At 50.3% G+C, this 21,988-nt stretch overlaps 1 long non-coding RNA gene across 1 annotated transcript in view; it reads right to left on the minus strand.

The window, feature by feature from the left end:
* The window catches only part of LOC140260190 (uncharacterized), a 90,463-nt gene that overhangs the window by 40,763 nt on the left and 27,712 nt on the right, over positions 1-21,988 (minus strand). Inside the window, exons 2-3 of the long non-coding RNA XR_011905509.1 lie at positions 21,251-21,400; positions 1,301-1,518 (exon numbers count right to left, since the gene is read on the minus strand). This is a non-coding gene — a long non-coding RNA (uncharacterized lncRNA). The remainder of the gene's footprint in view (positions 1-1,300; positions 1,519-21,250; positions 21,401-21,988) is intronic.

A 21,988-nucleotide genomic window follows, 5' to 3' on the forward strand; every position in this document is an offset into this window, starting at 1 on the left:
GAAGGTGAGGAGGAAGAGCAGGAGGAGAAAGGACACACTGTGTTTTCCCCACGCCATCTCCAGCATGAGGGCTGGGACAGAGCACTGTGTCCCTCTCCCAGCCAGATGCAGAAACCCCAAGAGCACTCAGGCTTCACAAAGATGAGGTGGGAGGCAAACAGCCTCCGCACATGGGATACAAAACCCCAACCCATCAATGCTGCAGAACACCATGGCCAACACGATTCTCTATGCGCCGCAAATGTCATCCTACGGGGACTGCAGCCAGCTCTGCAGTGGTCTCCCCCCCTCAACCACACCAGTGAACTGGCTCCAAACAACGAATGTTACACAGGAGAAGGGGAGGCAAAGCCAGCAGCTGTTTTGTTAAGCAGCCCCACACCGCAAATGCAATTTGCTAACAATCATTACAATGTGCCTGCAACATTTGGCCACCAGACTTGCTCCTTATTTGTTTTTAGAGGACGGATGATTGCTCAACAGCTGTTGTGTAGGCCTGGTTAGCCTTAAAAAAAAAAAAAAATACCCTACACTAAGCACATCTCCAGGGAGACCAAGTGGTTTTTACACTTATTTATATATCCCCATAAGCACCAAGGGATTCTTACCAAGAGCAGGCCCTCGGCATACCAACCCCACATGGAGAGAAAGGAGCCACCCTGCCACAGGAATGCAGGCTGCCAGCCCAGGGCAAGGAGGAGGAAGGGCAGCCATCAGGGAAAGTAAAGAAGTCACCCAATGCTACACAGGGAGGCTGTGGATCTATATTTCTAAGTACTGAGAGCCTGAAGTACAAGGACGTAGTACCCAGCACAAGGGTACCAATGCTCCAATAGAAGGAGCATTCAGGAGGAACAGGTGCTGGAGGGGATCCAGCAGCAAGGAGATGCACACCCAGGCTGTAAGCAGGACTGGACAAGGCTCCCTTCAACTTCACGAACCCTTAGAACATCATATGTGAGAAGAACTTATCTACAGTGCTTTTCTCTTATACTTAAAGCAAGTGACATACCCTTTCTACTTAAAAATCAGGTTGGAGTAATGCAGATACCCGCACACGTGTCTTCTGAAGGTCTTCATGGACACCAAGCAAGCCTGCGTCAGCCCCTGCTACCATTTTGCCCAACAAACCAATGCCTTAGGATGGGAAAATACCAGAACTGGCTCTCTGGGTTTATGGTTTGCCACTGTGGACAATGAGCATCACCACTCCTTGGCAAGAATACCACAGCAACAACACTTTGGTCAGTGAACCAAGCACTAAACTGGATACACAGTGAATGCTACCAAATAGCTTTACCTTGAGTATGGGGAAGAGTCCTTCATCCTCTGCAGGTCAGAGATGTATGAAACGCTCCCGCGAGCACTTCTGGTATCACAGGGTGTGCCTGAGACCATCCATCCTCTGCTCCTTCCATGTTGGCTGGGGAGGGCAGTAGCACCAACACCACGCAGCCTTGCATTCCTCTGTCCTCCCCAACGCCAGTGAGTGCCAAAGCACTCCACATCGGGACTAACCTATGCAATGGTAAAGAAACGCCGTGTTATAGAAAAGAAATAGAACTTCAAAGATTAAATGAAGGAAGGAATGAGACTTTTTCTCCTAAATTAAAATCCTTTTCCTCCCCTTTCCATCTCAGCAGCTATCCCATCATATTGCTATCCCTGAATCAGATGCAGTTTTTAAAACAGCTCTCATGTTAAAAGCTATGCACTGCTGCAGGTATCTCAAGCAACCTTTAGGATGTTCTTTTAATTAAGCAGAAGCTTCCAAAGCCTGAAGTCACACCCACATTTTCCTCATATTGGTGCACCACTGCCATGTGAGCAGAGGGAGCACTGCTGTGATTTTTTCATGGCACATCCTAGAGGAGGGGAACCTCCATAAGTCTACACGGATTCCCAGCAGGACACACCACAGACCGTGGCTTCAAGTGGAGAAAAAGACAGGGATGAGGAGAAAGCAGCCCCATATTGTAGCAATCTTCTCTTCCCGGTCATTAATTGCATCCTGCTGGCACAGCCCTCTCACAGTTTGCTCCTAAAGCACGTCAGACACACTTCCCTCCTCCCAGCACTTGCTAATGGGACTTTAACCTCTTCAGGCCTGAGGCACAAAGAAGTTTGCAGGGGGATAGAGTGGGGGAAGAGGCGCAGAGCAGAACTCTGGGGTCAGCAGTCAGTGTGAGCCTCCAGCCCCTCACTTCCTTCTTGTACAGAAAAATGGGGAGGGGAAGGGGGCAGCTGCTTGTGCACGGATGAGCGCTGGTGGGAACCCACTCCCATGTCTCAGTTTGGGAGGATATGGGCCCGGCTGGGGGTCGTCTAAGATGAAAGAGCATTTGACATTTTCAGAGCAAAGGGTCCAATTTTTATTTTATTTTTGAGGGCCACATGCAGTCAGATGCCTTTAATGGTGCTGGAAACAGATGGGCCACCGTTTTCTTTGCTCATACAGGGCGCCGGACATAAAAATGCCATTGAAAAATGAGCAGCACAAAAGCTTTCCCTTTCTTACTGACTGTTTCTGCTCCTTTTTTGCTCCCAAAGCCTGGCACTGAGCAAGGGAAGTGGCCAGAGTGGGCAGCAGCTACCTGAGCACAGGTCTCTGAGGGCAGCCCAGTGCCATGAAGAAGGCAGAAGGCTGAGAATCAAGAAAATCTGTGCTCATTTCCCATTACCAGGACTGAGATGTGCAGATTCCCCAGACCAGATTTATCCCAGCTTGTATTGCTTCAGCTCAGCTGCCCCCGCTTCCGTGAATCACTCATAGGGAGAGGTCAGCGTGAGCAAGGGGCGTGCAAGGAGGTCCCCAGCTCTGTGGCTTCCCACCATCACGTACAACACTCCCCAAAGGTCTCCAAGCAGCCACCTACAAGCACATCCTCCTTCCAAGCTACCTCCAGCCATCACCTTGCCCTGCTAAGCAGAACCAGGAAACACAGCAGCAGGTCGGTGTGGTTCTCCTGGGAGGAACTGCACTCTGCCAAGCCCTCTAATGAAAGGATGCTGCTCATCGTCAGCAAGAAATCAAGAAGAACGTTTTAAAAAGTTTTTTGCTTTTTTTCAGTTTAGGATCATTTTTCCTTCCCATGAGATGCTTGATGAGAAACCCCCCAAGGTCAGCACCCTGCAGCGACCCACCGCAGGCACAGCCCTTCACAGCTCCAAGTGGCCGAAGCACAGTATAGTGTTTGGAAACTCACAAGCTCTCTCCTCTCTCCCCTCCTTCCTCTCAGAGAGTTGCAAGATTGCCATTCCTGCACAGCGCGTGCAGCCAAAGCAAACACAGATTCCTGGAGCCGGCTCTGCGGTGAGCAGCTGCACAGAGCTGGCAGCCCACCTCCTTTGGGACCTCCTCATTGTCATCATCCCTCATTGGCCACGTGTGCGAGCAGAAAGTTCTCCCCACCCCATCCACGGGCACATAAAGCTACAGCCAGGCCTGCACTTCCACGGCTGGAAATGCAAATCCAATTCCTGCAGCATCAATAGTTTGGGGTAAAACAATTTATACAAACCATTCTCAGGCCTCTGGCCAGGCCAGCTGTTGCCCATCATTTCCCCACTGAAATATGGGCAGAACCAAACAGCCAATCCCAGCCCTGAACTGGCAGCTCCCAGCCCGTCCACCCACCATCTGCTACGTTATGGAGCTGGGACCACAGCCACGCTCTGAACATCAGCCAAGCTGTAGGTTCCGAATCTATCCACATGGAGAACCCTTCCTACATGCCTGCTAAGCATGCACAGCAATATTCCCAAGAAAAATAAAGTGAGTGGAAAAAAACACTTGGGAATGGGAAGGGTCAGGTGCAGGCAGCTCATTTGCCCTCAGCAACATCCTTATGTAGTACATCCTTACATGCAGGTGTACCAGACATGGCTCCCAACAGGTACTCACAAGGATGCACATGCACCAGGAAAGCTCCTGACACCCACAGAGATAACAGCACTGTCCTAAGGGGCAACCACCCCAGCACACCATGCAGTGGAATGCTGCCCATAGGGTTAGCCAACAGGGCTGAGCCAGAACAGAAACCAATTCACCCCCCAGAGAAAGGACAATATTAGGAAAATCAAGTGAGAAACAGCAAAAAAGTGGAGCTTCAGCCACATCCCAGGGAGTCACGCTCTTGGAGAAAGATCTTCTTCCAATACTTCCTCAGCCATTGCACAAAACACACTGATTTTCTCCCAAAAAGCAAGGCGCATACCAGAGCACTTCCAGTTTGCAGCCCTGCTCTGACAGCACCTGCAGGAAACTCTCCATTGAAACAAGCACTCCTTCCCGGGAACAGAAACAGATTCTGCTCCAAGAGCTATTTTTATTCTCCCCAAAATATTTTGATGAATACCATTTTCATTATCTCTGATGCTTCCTCTCACAGATGGGGCATTGCGAGAACAGACCCACCCATGGGCTGAGGAGGAATCTGAGAATTGAGAAACAGCAGTCTTTGGCAGAAGCAGAAAAGCCCAAAGGGATGGAGAGCCAGGATGGCACCATGGCAGGTAACACCCAGGGCTTTTGGAGATCCTGAAAAGCAGCCGAGCCAGGCAGCCCGACCCAGGCTTGGCACAAGGCAATGGGAGCAGCTTGGCTGGGGTAGAAAGCAACTTTCCTAGGGCTGCTCCTGTTGAAAAGCAGGGCTGAGAAAGGAGAGCTGCTTGCTATAAATCTTAGCTCGCTCTGCCAATCTGGCAGTAGATCCCATATAAATCCTATTTCCTCCCTTTTGAACTTAATCATATCTGAACCCCACCCCCCCTTCCATCACCCATCATGCTCTGAATCGTGCCACAGTGCAAAGCTCTGGGTGCCTCCTGCTCCCAGAAAGAGCTCCCAACCCCACAAGGACCAAAGGAACCACCCCAGGGCACACGGTGCCAGCTGCTGAGGACCATGTGTATCCAGCAGGTGGGTCTTCCCAAAACACTAAGGTTTCTAGAAACAGAACATGGCCCAGTATATCCCAAAGCCACAGCACAACATGATAAGGCAGTTTCCAACCTGATGGACAAGAGGACACTGAAGTCTGTAGCTGATGCAGCAGCAGTGGGGTGCAGCTCAGGAAGCTGCTTACCCCTCAGACATCACTGCACTCAATGACAACTCACACTTTCAAGCTCAGCTTCCTGCTCCCTCCAGTAACGGCTTCAACACCCATCAGGTGTGGCCCCAGTGATCCCCGTTCTCCTTCAAATCCCTGGCTGACCACAGGGATGCTGGGCAGTAAGACTGGAAGGTCTCAAAACCTCACATCGCTCCCCCTATCCTTCAACTGACCTCACCTCAGCCGCCCACCCTTTCCTGTACCTTTTCTCCTCCATCAGTGGCACCAGTGTTTTTTTTTCCAGGCCAGGACCTGCTCTGCTGGCCTCAGTTCAGCTGGATGCAGCCACCACCACCACCAAGGGCTGTTGGAGAAGCATCTCCCTGCCAGGCTTGGAGATAGCACGGCCTGGGTGGGCGAGTGGCACAACACCCAGCAGAAGCCACAAAGCGACAGGCAGACCCCACGGTACCACCACACAGTCACACTCCGAGCCCACCCCAACCCATACAGCACCTCCGTGGTTTGGAGATGCAGACCCATGACTACCACAGAGCATGGAGAGAATCCTGCCAAATACCACACGCTGCAGAAGCTCAGTGCTTTCAGTTGCCTCCACTGACTCCTTGCCAGAGACACCCTCTTTTCCCTTCCCTCTGCGGTATTTCACGCTGAGCTCCAGGTCTGAAAGCCAAACTGGAACAGCCTCAGCTTGCCTGCTTTGGGGTTGACGGCACAGCTCAGTTTTCCCGACCTCCTTGCAGCTCTGCTAAGCAGCTTCCCTGAATTCCCGTAAAGGCTGTGGCCAGCCTGCTCTGAATTAATGGTTTTTAATGGGTGCTGAGGCTCAGAGCTGGCCTCAGCTTCGCTTTGAGCTGGTCCTGGTGGCTCTGAGAGTTGGAAGGTTGAAAAGAAAGAAAAAATAAATAAATAAAACAAAAAAAAGCAGGGCTGGTGAAGCCAAACAGGGGGAGATGAATCATGGCACGTTGGGAAGGCTGGGAAAGATGGAGCAGAAGGAGGGGGGGAAAAAAAAGAGACAGGAAAATATATGGTTTAGTAGAAAGTCACACCTTCAGCCAACAACTGACATCTGCTGACAGAGGAATACCAAAATCCGTGATGCATTAAATCCCTTTCAGCAGCACACTTCAGGGAATAACAATTGCTCAGAAGCTGGGGGCTGAAGGAGGTGTTAATCCTTTTGCAACCCAAAACCTACAGCAGCCTCACCCCAAGGAGCTGCAGCTCCCACGTCTCGCCGGTCAGCTGCACCCGGGGTGGGTATGCAGGAAACCTCCTTCCCTTTGGGACAACGGGAGACCCAGGGACAGCGTCTGGCCCCATCCCAAAGCCATGCACTGACAGGGTGGGGTGTGAAAGTAATTGTGGAAACTAACACGGGGCTGTGGTCACAGCTGCCCCACCAACACCATGGGGAAGAGGGATGACAACCAGGCTTCACCTCACCTGCATCGTACAGCACAGCACACAGCATAGAGCCACATTCATCCCAGACCTAAATTCTTGCTTAATCAAGGCAAGGATTTTTGCCAGCCCACACCAGGAGCCATCCCCATGCCATATATGGGATGCTCTGGAAGGAATCCCATCTCTAGAGGTGCCCAACATCAGGCTGGATGAGGCCCTTGGACAACTTCATCTGGTGCCAAACAGCCCACAACAGGGTTTGGAACTGGATGGGCTTTAAGATCCTTCCAAACCCAAACCACTCTGTGATTCTATGAACTCCTATCCGCACCCTTCTGTATATGCAGCAGCACTGCAGCATTGCCTCATCCCCTCCCTCCCAAATCAGCCCCTCAGCTTTTCCCCACCACGGGAGACCGCAGCCCATTAGACAAGGCCTGATTGCTCCTCCTCACCTCCCCCGTGACACAATCGAGTGCGCATACAAGGCAGAACAAAACAGTGACAATTGGTGACAAATGGACTGCACAGCATCCCGTGGCCCCGTCGCCAGGGAGACCCCGGCCAAGCATGGGCGGCCGTGAGGGACGCTGTGATTTGGGGACGGTGGAGGGGACACAGGTGCTGGGAAGGCAGTGGGGAGTGCCGTGCTAATTGCAGGCAGTGAGGGAAGGGCTGCAGGCCCGCAGGGAGTCGAGCCCCCAGGTCCAGTGAGGGGGGAGAGGACAGTTGTGCCCCTCTGGGGCTGTCCCCTTTAATAAGGGTAATTTTCCAGAAGTATTTTTCCCAGGTCAGAGCAGTGGTTTGACAACAAACAGAGAGAGAAAAAGGTTTAACCATTGCTAGCGCTGGGCCAGCAAGCGTCACCAAGCACAGCTCCAATGTCAAACAACACAGCTCTGCACTGGACTTTGTATCACAAGCCCCATTTTGCTAGGGATGAAACTGAGGCCAAGAGAGGGAGAAAGACGCTTGCTTTCAAGCTCTTTGCTGGCAAGGCTAGAAATCTCTTCCGGGAATATCTTGGAGTGACTCAATGGCTTTTACTTTCAATGCAAGTAATGCAAACACCCCACAGCCAGCATGGAAACGCTCTGCACTCACTCAGGGCTGCAGACACTCTCCAGCACCCAAAGCACCAGCAGAGCTGGACGCACAGCTCCCGATATGCACCTCCCTCCTCCATACCACGGGCACACCTGATTATTTCTCCCCATCAGTACCTGCAGCAGACACCCATAAATGCCATGTAGCAGTAACAACCCCTGGAAAATAGTTTGCTTCTTTTCCAAGAGAAATGCACACCTGTAGCTTTGTTCTCTATGCTGCACTTGCTCCCAGAAGAGATGCCAGAAGCAAAGCTGAGCATCCTCACCAAGGGTATTTCAGCAGTGCTCCCTGCCTGGCCCCCTCCTCATCCCACCATGCAGGTGGGCAAGAAAGAGTTAAGGCTGCAGCTGCCAGCTCTCGGTGCGGAGTTATGCTCAAACTGTTCCCACTGCCGCATGAAGTCAGCTGTCATTAGGGAACAAAGGCGCCCCGAGCAGCTCGAGTTGTGTCACACTCGGGAGGCGCAGAGACTGCTCCCTGATTAGGATTTCTAAATCAGTCCCATCGAGGCCCGGAGAATAAAGGCACAGAACAATGAGTGGGGCACATTCACACAAGCGGCAGCCCCCTCCATCCCCCCGCCCTCCCCATCCCCTCGCACGCTTCTGCTCCTGCCCGGGCCCTGCAGCACTTCACCCCCTGCCCTGCTGGGACTGCAGCCTCCCCTCTCCTCACGCAGTGGGAACAACTCCTGCTAATCCCCATCTCTGCCCACCCTCAGCTTTGGGAGCTTTTAGGTTCTTGTGGTCAAGCATCACCTTGCTGGGAACCTGCTGTCCCTGGGGCAATAAGGTAGCCTAAGTTGGAAGGGACCCATAAGGATAATTGAGACCAACTCCTGGAGTCACCAACCCCGTGGAGCCCAGCGCAGCAGGCTGGCAGGAGGCAGCCCCAAGAAGTACACTGGCATTACTCTATCCTGTCACAAAGCAGCTGGTCAAAGGCGCTGCCAAAGCACCATCCATCCCCCCAGCATCCTCTGCTTGGCTACAAGCCATGGTAGTGGTGGTCACCAGAACAACCCACTTTCTTCCAAGCTTACCCCTGGGTGTCACCATCTGGGGAGCACTCAGTTCACATGGTGTCCCAATACTCACCCATAGACCAACCAGCATGCTGGCAGTTACAAAGTTTCTTTTACCATCCAAAACAAGACACTTTCTAAACTATACAGCAAACCTCATCTGCAACAAGACCCAGCCACTTGCAAGGACTTGTCGTTGCATACTGCCCTAGCCTGTTGCACTGCTGTCCCTTCATTATGGGGTGCTGACACTGCCAGAAAGCCCCCACCCACACTGATCCAGAGCATCACCCATGCCCCCAACCCCACAGAGGTTTTCCTTTCCCACTAACCAATCCTTTGTGCACACAGAGACCGGCTGGAGGCTGCAGACCCAGCTTCTAAACTCATGGCACCCAAGCCAGGCTTCCTATATGAGCACATCAGTTCTCACGCCGCGGGCGGGCAGGAGGTGTTGGCTTGGCTGGAGGGGTCTGTAAAAGTTTCCTTGGAAAAAGTGGGAATGTCAGCACAAAATGACGCAGCACCACTGAAAAAAAAAACAAAAACCTGAAGGAAAACCAAGACAGTTGAGGATTTGGGACATTAAATACACAGAGGCAAGAATTAAATGGTAGCAAATGCTATTCTTGGCTCCAACTCTGACTTTGCTCATGACGTTGGCTTTGTCAGTTTGGCGTGTTCTGCCTCAGTTCTTCCCACATAGAAAGAGGAGGTGACCCTACGAGCGGTCAGTTTCCATCAGCACAAACCCTTAACGTCAGGAGTCCCACAGGCAGAATGGGAGCATCCTCTCCAGCAGGTCCAGAGCCACAAGGAGAAGGGAATCCAGGGGTCTGCACACAGTAATGTTTGGGGTCAGGTGGGTGGGAAGGCAGCCAAACCCAAACCCTATGCCTACCCAAAGGCTGTGTCACCAACCCAGACCCAAATCCATCCCTACAAGCCCACAGCATTCCCTTTGGGAGCCTCCAGCACACAGAGCCAAAGAGATGGTACCTTTATCCCCTCCTTTGGATCTGCTGAAACTCAAAGCAACGGGACAAGAGGAGATGGGAAAAGAGTCACGAATTTACTTCATTCCCTGCTCTGAGGTTGGATCTTCAAAACCATGAAGAAAAGCCCCCAAGCAACGGGAAGCCGGTGGCCAGCAGGTGCAATGAATAAATATCCCTGCAGAAATCAATACGGACAGAAGGGGCAGGGAAGGAATATAGATATCGGGCATCCCACCCCCCGCCTCACACTACACGCACGCAGACACACACACACTAATCCGGTGGATTTGGCCGTCATATGACATGCCCAGTCAGTCCGAGGGAGGGGATTTAAGGCACGCCTCTCCTTTCACGCCAGGAAAGGATTTTCATCTCTCGAGAGCACAATGAGGGGGGAAGGAAGGAAAAAAAAAAGAAAAAAAAAAAAAAAGAAAAAAAAGAAAAAAATTAGAAAGAAAAAAAAAAAAAAAGCCAATCAAGCAGGGATCAGCTGTGGGCTGGGCTGCTGCAGGTCTGCCTGTCCCAGAGGGGGGTGCGGGGAGACATATTGGGCCGTGTGGGAAACCCACAGGCTCAGCTTCTCACACATTGTTCTCCCCGGCTCCCCCCACCCCCAGCCAAAGCCGTTAATGCCACAAAAGATACTTTGCCCATTGTGCCGCGGACAGCTGAGAGGATAGAGTTAGCCTTACACAGCTTTCCTGCCTCCCTCTCCCGCTGGAGAGGGGAAGAGGGGACAGAGCAATCAAAATGGAGAGTTTGATGCTCACCATACAAAAGAATTAAATCCACTTAGGCTCCTTTCTCGCTAATCTAGGACTGTGGGGGGTTAAACATGGTTACATTTTCATTAGGTACTAATAGCAAAAGGGCAGCTAATGGTAGCACAGACCATTGCATTGTCATGCAGATGGCTCCCAAAAGGGCTACCCAGCATCGCCCACCGGCCGCAGCACGAAGGCATGCTCGGAGTGGGAAATTGTGTCACTCGGCATTGTTGGGGGCTGAATTCCATCAATGGGAAAGTCATGTTTCCTCGGCGGAAAGGAAACAAGTTAAAGGGCTCAGGCAGAGGAGGAGGAGATGGGGAGGGGAACGACGGCGTGCCCAGCTCTGCACCTGGTCTGTAAGGACCCCTGTGCGGCACGATTCGATTGCACGGAGCAGTGACCGACCCTGGGGATGGGCTGCCAGGGTTCGGTGGTCTCTGGGCACAGTGAGTTAATGGCCATAAGGTGTTAGCTCTGAAATCCCAACTTGTGCTGTCCAGGCCTGAAAGGATGCTCCAGCCCCTTCCATTTCATTCCAGGGCTATTTCATTCCACCACTCATCAGCTATACGGTCATGTGCATTTGGTTCTTAAGGTCCCATTGCCCTTGCATTTTTTTACTCTCTATCTTCTCAAGAAAGTCATCTCTGTTCATCTCAGTCTCACAGGGGCTTTCTCTACCCTGCTTACACTGAGCTGTAAACTGGAGATTCAATAGAGACTGGGATCAGGGAGCATCCTGGGGGTACCATTCACAGCCTGCATCACCTGGGTGACCACACAGCTGCTCAGACTCCCTGAGAGATCAGCTCACCCCTCTAATCCTCTCCTGAGCCAGCCCTAGTGGCTTGCCTAGCAAATAGAGGTGCTCATTCCCTCATCACCTCAGGGATAGCAGCTCCAAATGGGTCCCTGACCACTTAGGACTGCAATTCCCACAAACAGAGGAGGAAAACCACTCCTCTGGGTGCCTCTGCTAAGTGCCCGCATTGAGAGGCACTGGGACCCACGTTGCCCATGTACAGAATTCCAACTTACTTAGTGCTGGTTCACTAACATCTTACTGCTAGAAAATATCTGCCTGGGATGTATTTTATAGGGTGAGAGTACTCCAGGATTTTTTCAGGGCCTTAGAAGAGAGACCCACAACCCATACAAGTCAGTGAAGCTACATCCTTTCCCCCAAACCAACTGGCACGAAGGTAAAATCCATCACTTCGGAACACACAGCAGCTGCAGCAAAAGCCAAGTTAAACAAGAACAAGGTCAGCATGAAGATGGTGCAGCCAATAACTGTAAAGAGGAGGAAATTGGTAATACAGTTGAGAGCACAGCCACCTCCAGCACAGGCCCCCAGCAGACAGTCCCTAATCCCAAGGAGCTCAGCACAAGTCCCTGACATCTCACCTCTGGGATGAGCACCAAAAATACAAGCATCTCTTTGACTCTTCAGTGCAGTTTGCAAGCTGAGAGAAGTGAAGGGACTGGAGGGAGCCTGAGCCTCTCAGCCTGGAGTTCCACTCAGGGAAACAACTGGAAAAGGGCACATTTCAGCTGGGAAGGGTTAGCTTCACCTGCCCTGCAAGGCACTGTTAGAAGCCACTTGCCTGATGCGACTCCCTTCACACAGTGCCTGTGCTGACACGGGCTCACATAGACCAAGGACAGACAAATTATCCATCCTCATAGCACTCAAGTGCAAATTTCCTAACAAACTCCAGCACCACGTCTATCTCGCCTGACTGCCAAAGACCAAATCTGAGCCAAATTTCTTGCAAGCATTGCTGAGTTTTGCAAGCTTCAAGTCCTCGGAGGGTCGCATTTTCATGCTTCTCTCTGTAACCTTAAGAGTCAGAGCTCGAGTTTTTATGAAAGCTGAGATTCTCCAGGTTCTGGAGCCAAAGCTTTCAGAGAGAAAGCAGAAAGTGAGAACAGTGCAACTCACTGGCTTTCTGCACTATGACACATCACACTTAGATTCTCTGATGTCCAGTACGTCTGTGAGTTGAAACAAGGCTGCCACCTTGGTAGATTTAGCCTTCTCTTTACCACCACTATCCATACAGCTTGCTGGAATCGGATGTACTGGATACCTCTGACATACTGGTAGGTTCTGCTGATGATGTTCTAAAAGATTAAGTTCTCTCAATGGGGAGACGTAGGGATGGACAACACGTCCCAAACTCTGTTTCCCCCAGGAAAGCCCTCTATGGAATAGCGCATTGTGCAACAACCATGATAACATCTTGACACGTTACACCAGTATTTTTCTTCTGGTGTTTTTGGAGAGCTGTGGTGTTGCAATCCAGGCTCAGGGTTAAAAGCTGGAGTTCTGGAAAGCTCATCTCTAGGAGAAGCGTGATGGAGAGGCGACACATCCAGCAGGCACCCAGGGCTGGAGGGACCTGCTCCAGCAGCTTACTCAGTCAATGAGCTGTGCTGGCCCAAAGTGTTCCTTGTTTCCCAGCAAAGTGATGCTAGAAGCACAACAGCAAACTAAAATCCAACAACATTCAAAGGTTAACAAGTGTTATTTTTCACTACTGTGCCTCAGGACTTTCCTGCACGTACATTAGTGACTATTATGCTTCGTTCAACCTGATAGACCGAGCAAAAGGAAGGGGGCAGGAATCAAATCTCATCAGTAATGGGAACCACTTCCAAGGGGAAGCTGTTTTCAGAAACCTGGCCACGTCCAAAAATTACAACCGGTCTCGGCAATTACAAGAGGTAAAACATTAAAAAGCATGAGACAAAGTGCATTTGCATGCTAAAAGCTCCCGTCAGCGGTGCTGAGAGGCTGCATCCAACAACAAAGCAGAACCCTTCTCCCTCCAAAAAAATACATTAACCCCAGTGTCACATCCCTCTGCCCTGTTTGCACCCCAAGGACTGCAGGATGCAGCCACAGCCCCCCTACACCGAATGTCTGGGACGTGGCTCTGGGACAGACACCCAGGGCTCACTGCTGAGCAAAGCTGCAAGGGTTAAGCTGTGCTCGGCCATCCCCATCACAGCACAGCCTGTGGGGTTTTGTTGAGAAGTTTCTCTGAATGGGGCGGATTTGCTGGAAAGCGGTGTTCCAGCAGACGTGTTCCAGTTCTGCAATTGCTGTTGCAATAACAGGTTTGGGTTTGATTCAGAGGTTGCAGGTGGGCAAGTTACCTGAAGGCCATGAGGAGGAAACTCCTACATCCGTTCTGAAAGTGCATATGGAGCCTTTGGCTGGGAGGGAGAGAGCACAAGGAGCAGTACATGCTGCCGCTGGGGTAGGATTTCAACCCGAAAACACAACTTTGAGCTTAAAACATGAGCTGATGGGAGGGTCTGAGCAAAAGCCTCGAGCAGAGAAGCAAATTGCAAGCCCTGGTTACAGGTTGGCAGCCCTTGACCAGGATTCTTCTAGAGGATTATCCACAGGAACTCAGAGTGCATCCCAGAGTCACTGGGATCTGAGAATACCAGCCCTTGAACAAGCACAGGACATACTGTGCACCCCAGAGCTGGTTTGGTCTCTTACCCCAGACAGCTCCAACTGGACATCCCCCTAAACTTTGCCCATATTCTCACAGGTTTCCCCTTTTGGTTCTGATGTCCACTATTTTTGATGTGGCATTTTTGCCACATCATCAGAGCTTTCCCTCCCCAGTGCCAGGTCCAGATCCACTCACATCCTCATCATCATTTCCCTTTTACAATCTCATTAGCTATTCTTATCCAGCAGCACCACAGCACCTTGATGCTCTAATCCTGCTCACACAGCTGCTGTGCTGGTGGGATTCCTCTTCCCCACTCATTTCCTGCCATAAGGTCAGGTAACTCCCTGACTTGAGCACTGTGTCACTTCCATTGCGTGCACAGGGCTCATGTCCACGCCTAGCATATAAACAACCCTCCAGAGGCCTCTCAAAGCACCCAGAGCTCTGAGAGCTCATGGAGAAGTAACCCATCTGCGAGCAAATAAGGGACACAAAGATAAAATTCTACCCATTTTCTATGTGAATGAATGGAGACAACACAGAAATGACAGACTGCACGAGGGATGGAGCTCTTCGCGCTTGAAGACAGCTGTGCAAAGTAGCCACCCTGGACATCCAACCAACTCACTTTCAGAGGCAAGAAAGGCATGAAATCACCAGACAGACCATTTCAAAAAGGTGTCAGAGCTGAGGTCTCCCAGCAGAAGTCCGTGTCTAGCTGAGAGTGCAGGGTGATGATCCTCCACTCCATGGAATCCAATACACGGTCACGCCTATTATACAGGAGATGATATTTTTGTCTGAGCCACCACGAGGGAGAAGATGACAGACTTGAGACATTTGTGTCAGCGCAACTGATGGCGGGACAATGGGCTGCTTGAGCCAATGGTTTGTCAGGTAATTTAGCGTAACGATGCAGTAAGTCACTCTCCAAGTGGTGAGGGATTCGCTGTTGAGTTAAGTCAATAGTCACGCTACCAGTCTTCACTCCAGGACACCACAGTAGTAAGGAGATGCTTCCTTACTCATTCCTCTCCCTCCCAGGGCACAGTCACAGCATAAAGCACATAGCAATGCTCTCCAAAACAGGTAACTGCTGAAAATGATGCATGCAAAGAGCTCTTAGAACATGGATTCTTTCCTGCTTCCACATCTAGAACCTCAGTTTCAGCTGCTGGATGTTGCAATAGAGATGCAATGAGAAGGGGCAGGCTAGGAGCGAAGTGGGAATACAATGGCCAGAGATCAATGCAGAGAGCTGAAAAGGTGCCCACAAGCTGCAGTGAGCATAAATGGCAAAGAACAGGAAGCAATATGTAGCAACACACAGACACACATATGCACACAAACAGATCGCTCTTGCTCGCTTACACATTGCTGAACTCAATGGAAAAGACAAGCTTTCCCAGAGGAAGGTTCATTAGAAATCCTCACCACTCCAGTACCTTTCCTCTCAGTTTAAAACAACAACAACAACAACAAAAAGCAGGGCATGTTCTTTTGAAGGTTGTTTTCTTTCATCCCTTCTCCACCCCCTGTCGATCTCCTCTTCAGTGTTTGTGGCCAGCCTGTTACCTCCGGCTGAGAGAGCAGGCTGTGAGCCAGGGTCTCACCGCAGCCTTCATCCCTCTGCATCGCCCCAGCGCTGTGCAGTTGTCAGTACCCTGTTGCACCCTATCACAAACTAAACTCTCTCTGACCCTCAGGGATGAGCAGGGCTGGGTGCTTAACACGGTTGTTGAAATCTCTGTCAACACTGAGGTGCTGAGAGTCTTTGCTTGCTTGTAGGGCTGAACCTTTGCCCAGCCAGGCTCAGCTGACAACAGATAACACAGCACATAGGCACATTCTGGAGCTGGGCACCAGCAGGAAGGGCTGGAGATGGATTTCCCAGCCAAGTGATGGGTTGAATAAAGCCTCTTCCATCCCACCAGCCCAGCCTGCTACAAGCTGACCCTGTCTCAGCTGGCTTCTAGAGCTGACATCCCTCTGCTCTGGGTGACAATCTCCAACCCTGCCACAGGAGCCATAGGGGCTGACAGTGAAATAACTCCTTGTCCTCACAAGGGCTCACCATGTAAAGTCCCAGCACCAACCCAGAGAGGGCATCCTTCATTTGCATCACAGCAACACACAGCCAGGCTGAGGATCTTGATGGAGGCTTTATAAAAATGCACCGGAATTAATTCAACCCTTCATGAGAGCAGCAGGCAAAGCTCATGCTCCAATGTTATCGTGCCCTCCATGGGTTTTCCTGTTGTGAATGACGGAGTGAGGCAAGGAGCAGCCAGGAGCCCAGACAAGAGAAAACAGCAATGCCTGCCCCCGGAGCGCCTATAAACCACCAAGACAAGATGTAACACGAGGAGGAAGCAGGCTGGAGGCAGGAGGGGATACCATAAAAATAGGGTGGTTTAGAGAGTCTTTGCTGTGGGCATAAATCACTGCTGATCTCCCCACAGATCTCAGCAGCACCGAGCAAGTTCTCTCCCAGCACAGCCAAACCAAACCCACATCCCCAGCATCAGCACAGCTTCCAACCAGCAAAACCACTGTAGAGGAGAGAAAAAAGGGCACCCAACCCCTGGGTGATGAATGGATTGGGGTGGAAGCAAAGGGAGTTGGTCATCCCTGCCCAGCTCCTAAAGCTTTCATCCAACACCCCTCCCCCTCCTACAAGGAAAGATCTGGGACCTGCCATCAGGAGCCCAGGGAGCTCAGCACCCTCTGAGCAGGGCTAAGTGCTCTGCACACCAGCGAGGCTTAAATAAACCCCACTGCTCCCCACCCCACGTTCTTACATCTCCTTCCCAATTCACTCTCAAATCTGCAATGGCAAAGGCAGGATTTCTTTTTCTCCACGAAGGAAAGAGAGAAAAGGGTGAAGGGGCACCTCGTTTCAAATAAACAAACAAAATTTACTGCCGGACACATCTCTAAACTCTCAGCCCAGGCCGGCAAAACGCAGCTGCAATGTAATAAGCACATAAATAAAGTTTACAGCTAAACTGGCCTGACCCAGTATTGCCCCGAGGTGCAGAAGAAGTATCTTGTCATTAGTATGCAGAACACATCGCCTAAATGTCTGCTCATTTGTTCTCAGCCCACTCAGCTCTATAAATCTCCACAAAAGGGCAAGGCAGGGCTGTGGGGGGGGGGAAGGGGGAGCGGGAAGGAACGGGGATGGGAACAACCCAGGATCCCTCATCCCGGCACAGGGACAATGTGTGCTTCACCTGCACTTATCCTTCCCTTCCTTCCTTCAGCATCAGAGACTGCTTAAAGGAAGAGGAGCAGCATCTGGGAAGCACACTCACTTCCCACTGAAGCAGAGAGGAATGAAATGCAGCTGGTGTTTCTGCAGGGGTGTTACCTATGGGGCAGGACACCTCACCAGCTGCATGCAGGGAACACAGATTGAGTGCATACGGAAACACTCCACTACCTGCAGAAGACTGACCAACTTAAAAAAGAAATTCCAACAGTATTTTCCTGCCCCTCTGACACCTCCCCCTTTTCTTGTTGTGTTGCTTTAAATCACTGCTCACCCTTCCAGACCAGCATCCTCCAAAATCCTGCACAGCACAACGTGCCCCCTCATCTCTTCCACCCCCCAGGCATCCCAAATCTTCCCTTGCCATCTCCCTCCTTACATCACTTGCATGTAGGTCAACCACAGAACTGCTGAAACCTTTGGGCTAGACAGAGGTATTTTGGCATGGGTGACATGGGGGTTGTTTGGGGAGAACTCCTGCATTTATGGTAGCACAAGCCATTCACCAGCAGCAACTCCAGCACCCAAAGTCCAGTGTGAATTCCCTCCCTCCTGCAGCCTCACATTTCCAGGGCAGGCTGCGATGGAAGTCCCACACAGCCCTGCTAGGAAATAGCTTCAGTGCTTTGCACAGAACAAAAATATTTTGTGTGCAGGGAAATGTTAATGATCCCTCTCTGTCATCAGACTTGTTGGGCTCTCTTCCACGTGTCTGAAGAATGCATAACATGATTTATTATTGGACCAGGGAAAAAAAAAAAAAAAGAAAACAAAAACAAAATAAAAGAGGAGCAGTGCAAAGCAGCCACGCAGCAAATCACCACCTGGGAAGCAGAGGAAGAGGCATCTCAGATAGGAGGCACATTGATCAGAGGAATCTGATGGCCCAAGAATTGGAATTAGGTACCCATTTACCTGAACTTTGTATCATGAGATACAGCACTCCCTCTGAAGTCCTTCACAAAGTAATAGTCTACTGCCAATGCAGCCAAGGACTGCTCAAGAGATGAGAAAGCTCCGGGCTTCCACAGTTGACGCAGCTGACCTCTATTCAATAGCAAACACCTCAGCTGTGGCAAACAGAGCAAAAAGCTCTGCAAAAAAAAGCACTGGTTACTGCAGAAGTAACTTGTTTTCTCAGGGTGATCTAAGCTTTCCATGGAACAGCTCTGCACTCATATAGCAGTGAGGAGGTTGGTGCTCTTCAGGGATAGCACAATATAAACAAGCATCAATGCAGTTCAGCACCTGCAGCAGCTAAGGGGTGTTCTCAAGCAGAAAAATAAGTAAAATGGGTACAACAAAAAGTGTCCTTTTACTTTTAGAAATATACCAAAGTATATCCAGAATGAGCACTTCCTTGCATGCAATATTTAGGTTAAATCCTGGGCACCTTTACAGTGGTGCTTTGGAATCCCAAAATAGAAGAACACACATGGCCTGAGGGCATCAGCCCTCCCCTCTCTGCAGACAACAGGAAACCTCTCCTGGCTGCGGGGATGGTGCTGTGAGGGCTCCGTGCAGGAAATGAAGGTGTGGGATCCACCCTCCCCATGGGAATGATCCACTGTAGAGCCAACTGAAAAACACTCCCCAGGCTGAACAGCAGTTATCTGCTTGAAAGCAAAGGAACTGCCATTCCCAGCCAACACTTCAGCCTGGGACCAGTGTCAGAGAAGCTCAGCGCGATGTTGTGAAATAGAAAAGCAGCTTAAGAGACACCAGAGCAGAGTTGGGCTGGCTCAAGCACTGACCTGTGCCACCCCCGTTGGCACATCTCCTCACCAGCTCAGTGCAAGAGGATTATCTTGCAGGCAGGCAGGCTTCCTGGTCAAACAGGTGAGGCTGCAGCAGCCAAAGCGCAGGAAGAAAAAGGGAGGAGGGAGACTCTGGATGAAAACTCATCCACTTTTGGTGTCTTGAAACCCCAGAAATCTTGATTTCTTCCATTCCCAACTTTATTACAGAGAACACATGATGTGAGTTTAGCACAGCTGGTTGAATTCCCTCCTACCACATACCCCAGCAGCACCTCCTGGCAGACAGAGGATCCAGCTCACCAAAACAGCCCTCTCATATCACATCTCTACAGCTCCATAGCACCCAGGGTCTTTATCCATGTAGAGGTCTGAGCATCAGGCCAATGCAAGAGATGTCCCAACTCTGTCTGTTTTTTTGTGGGGTTTGAGCAAGCAAATTATCTCTGGCAAGCATGGAAAAATAATAAAACCAAACTCATGCTCTCTGGTATTTTTCTGCGCGCTGATATCCACCTGAACTTTAGACTTTTCCTAACATGCACAAGAAAGCAGTAAGACCGTGTGCTCTTGAAGATTTTAAAGTCTTGCTACCAGTGCATGTGTGCAGGAATTCTTTAACTTTGGACATGCAACAGCCTCCAAAATGAGAAGGAAGAAATACACAGCTCAGAATAAGATTTTAAGGGCAGAGACTACAATGAAGAGTAAGATTTGAACTGCAACGCAAAGCTATAGGTGATTTGCAAGCTTAAGCCTAGGTGTTGCAATTGAGTTGCCTGTCTGCCTTGAACGCATGTGGTGCCTCTATATTTCCTCTTAAAGGAGCTGAATCAGCAGATCCATCCGTTCCCACAGCCTTCCCTGCAGGTCGGTAAGCTCAAATTCAGCACAGCATTTACACGGTGCTGTTCAGGATCAGAGTGGAGAGTTGAAGCCTGAGACCGTTTCTGATGTCAGAAGGGATCAGGAGACATGAGGGGGATCCACAGGGACAAAATGAGTGATGAAACTGCTGGATGTTTTGCATCTCAATGCACTGGAGGGCTTCACATTGTAACCTTGCAATACATCGGTGTTAAACACATTCTTGTACACGAGCATGAGTAAGATTGTATTTAAACATGGCAAGATCCATTAAATCTGCGCTGGTGGCAAGGAGGTGACCTCCCTTACCTTAGGTGGGAAACCAGCACATCCGGCCTCTGATGCATCCCTCAGATATGCCAACTTGTTAGGTGATAATTGACATGCAATAAATCTGTTTTTTAGCTCAGTTAATTACCTGTATTGCGCTCATGAGTAATACGATAGCATTTAAGGTGTGGCAAATTTTCCATTACAGAGCCCAGGTTGCAAGAATTCCATGAGAAACGTTTTCTCCTGGATGCAGCTCTGCAGCAGACAACCCCACTCCAACCTGCTTTTCACCCCAAAGCAATCCATCCAATCCATCCCATTGCAGAGGATACCCTCTAAGTGCCTCATTCTCATTGACCCTAGGCTCATTTCACACCCCTCCCAGCTTTCCCTTTCTCTAACACTGCAGCCCTTGCATCAACAGTGCTGGCAACACCGGACGGATTGAAGAGTATTATGCCTAAAAAAAAATAAGGAAGGACGTATTGCAACCCAGCCAAAGAGCTAAGAAAAACCAAGTCTGAGGAACTAAGCATTCAGGTTCCCAGCTGGAAATTGTTCTCAAAGCACAGTTCGGTTCAGTGCAGTGACAAGATGAAGATGGGGGTAAGGGAGAGCACAGAGCCCCAAGACAAGGAATGTCTAAAGGAAAGAGGAGTAAACGGCTTACGAGAGCACCTCTCTGACACAACAGCAAGCTCAAAACACAACATCTGTAATCCAGACCTCACACAGCTCTGCGCTGTGCTCTCAGCAGGGCAGAGCTGATTAAAACAAGCTTGTTTCTCATCTGGAAAGGCTGCTTTTCCCAAATACCCTGTTGCAGGCAGGTATTTCAGTGGAGTGCTGCAGCGTTTTGCTCTTCACTTTTGAACTCTGCACCTCTGGGACGACTCAATGCAGCTGCTCCCATGCATGGGTTTACTCAGGGCAGCCTGAAGCCCTATCCCTACTTTCATCTACAGGGGAACCCATACTGCCACCCATGCACCCCACCTCGAGGCAATCACCCCTTGCCTCCCCTGCTTTCATGCTGACACACTTCTGTCAAGAAGAGACAGAAGACAGAGGGGGGGGAAAAAAAAACCCAGCAGATTCTCATCTTCCTTCCTTCCAAAGCCATTGTTTTGCAGTACAAGTATTTCAGCTCTCACTGTACCAGGGAACAGGATTAGACAGGTCACCGTGGAATCAGATTACAGACTTTTACCTTTTTAACTTTTCTTCTCAGCACGTAGGCTCGAGAACTGACACCCGGCAAGGGAGCAGGCAGGGGACAGGCATGGGTGGAGGTGGCCACCGAACGTCAGTGATTCAGAGGGATGTGCCAAGGGACTGGGAGTTCTCACGATTCCAGGACCTAAAATAAAGGATCGGATGGGCTAAAATTAAAGGGTGAAGAAGAGAAGAATTTTACCCAGCCCATTCAGGCAATAGGAGGAGTGAATGTATCAGAGGGCATCCTGCTAGAACTTTATCCCACAGGGCTTTGTTTCCCATGCAATTCCGAACTGCGTTTTTCCTCTCAGCTCTCCATGTAGAGGGCCCAGGCAGGATTGGGAGACACCAGGAGACAGAAAGGAGCAAGAAGCCCATTCCAAGGGGCCCATTCCAATGGTCAATCACCTCAGTAAAAGGCCACACCAAACTTATGCCCATCTCTAGCTTAGACCTATTAAAGCTCATTGCATGGTTTCTGATGGCTCGAGATAGCTTGCACCCACTTTCTCTACTATAGAAGAGAACACTGCTGCGTGTCCCCACGCCTGCTGCACAGGTGTGCTATACAAATTAGTTAATAGATGCTTGAAGCTTCTTAAGTATCATTATTCAAAGCATCAATTTAACCAGAGCCTTGTTACTGTAGTTAGCGCTACTCCTGCTGTATATTCACTATTAATATGAGCAGTTTTGGCTTTGAGTGTAACATTATTTTTTTTTTTTCTTC

This window comes from Excalfactoria chinensis, chromosome 17 (assembly GCF_039878825.1).
Source record: "Excalfactoria chinensis isolate bCotChi1 chromosome 17, bCotChi1.hap2, whole genome shotgun sequence".
Classification (NCBI taxonomy): domain Eukaryota; kingdom Metazoa; phylum Chordata; class Aves; order Galliformes; family Phasianidae; genus Excalfactoria; species Excalfactoria chinensis.